At 44.3% G+C, this 1,561-nt stretch overlaps 1 pseudogene across 1 annotated transcript; it reads left to right on the top strand.

The window, feature by feature from the left end:
• The first annotated feature begins 386 nt into the window (after positions 1-386).
• On the top strand, positions 387-1,285 carry LOC308341683 (14-3-3 protein zeta/delta-like; annotated as a pseudogene). The gene is made up of 2 exons: positions 387-773; positions 989-1,285. The product of its transcript is annotated as a 14-3-3 protein zeta/delta-like (transcript).
• Positions 1,286-1,561: the final 276 nt, after the last annotated feature.

Here is a 1,561-nt window from a genome sequence, read left to right as displayed (position 1 = left end):
GGCACATGAAAACTCTATACTTTCTGCTTAATTTTTTTTTTAAGATTTTATTTATTTATTTGACACAGAGAGAGAGATCACAAGTAGGCAGAGAGGCAGGCAGAGAGAGAGGGAGAAGCAGGCTCCCCGCTAAGCAGAGAGCCTGATGGGGGTCTGGATCCCAGGACCCTGAGATCATGACCTGAGTCGAAAGCAGAGGCTTAACCCACTGAGCCACTCAGGTGCCCCTCTGCTTAATTTTGTGGTGAACCTAAAACTGCTCTTAAAAAACAGTCTTTTTTTCCCCAAAGGTATAAACTCCTGAGAGTCTCAGTCTCATCGCCGTTGCTCAGAGAATGCTGAAGCCCCATCCGTCCACCACCACCCACTACAGAACCAAACATCCAGTCATGGATAGAAATGAGCTGGGGTAGAGGGCCAAACTAGCTGAACAGACCAAGTGATATGATTACATGGCAGCCAGCATGAAGCCTGTAACTGAATGAAAAGCTGAATTATTCAATGAGGAGAGGAATCTTCTCTAAATTGTTTATGAAAATGTTGTGGGAGCCCATAGGTCATATTGGAGGGTCATCTCAAGTATTGAGAAAAAGATGGAAGGTGCTGAGAAAAACAGCAGATGATCTGAGAATACAGAGAGAAAACTGAGACTGAGCTAAAAGATGCCTGCAATGATGTACATTATGTTTTGGGAAAGTTTTTGATCCCCAGCGCTTCACAGGTGAGCAAAGTTTTCTATTTGAAAATGAAAGGAGGGGCACCTGGGTGGCTCAGTGGGTTAAAGCCTCTGCCTTCCGCCCAGATCATGATCCCAGAGTCCTGGGATCAAGCCCCGCATCGGGCTCTCTGCTCAGCGGGAAGCCTGCTTCCCTTCCAGTCTCTCTGCCTGCCTCTCTGCCTACTTGTGATCTCTGTTTGTCAAATAAATAAATAAAAATCTTAAAAAAAAAAAAAAAAGAAAATGAAAGGAGATGACTGCTTTTACTAGCCAGGGTTTCTGCTGATGATAATTAGAAGGAGATTATGAATCAGTCATAACAGGCATATCAAGAAGCTTTTGAAATCAGCAAAAAGGAAATGCAACCAACACATCCTATCAGGTTGGGTCTGGCCCTTAACCTTTCTGTGTTGTTATTATAAGATTCTGAGCTCCCTATAGAAAGCCTGCTCTCTTGCAAAGACAGCTTTTGATAAAGCCATTGTTGAACTAGATACAGTAAGTGAAAAGTCATACCAAGACAGTTCTTTTGTGGTGCCTGGGTGGCTGAGTTGGTTAGGCATCTAACTTTGGCTCAGGTCATGATCTTGGGTCCTGGGCTCCAGCCCTGTATTAGGCTTCCTGCTCAGCAGTGAGTCTGCTTGTCCCTCTCCTTCTGACCCTGCCCCCCCTTGTGAGCTCCCTCTGTCTCTCTCTTCTGCTCAAAGAGATAAAATCTTAAAAAAAACAAACAAACAAAAAAACCCCCAGCACACTAATCATGCAATTACTCAGAGACAAGTTGACATTGTGGACATCGGATACCCAAGGAGACAAAGTTGAATTAATGCGGAAGAAAGAGGG

Source organism: Martes martes (assembly GCF_963455335.1).
Source record: "Martes martes genome assembly, chromosome: 4".
Taxonomy (NCBI): Eukaryota; Metazoa; Chordata; class Mammalia; order Carnivora; family Mustelidae; genus Martes; species Martes martes.
The sequence above is the reverse complement of the archived record's forward strand: the minus strand, read 5'-3'. Positions and strand labels throughout refer to the sequence as shown.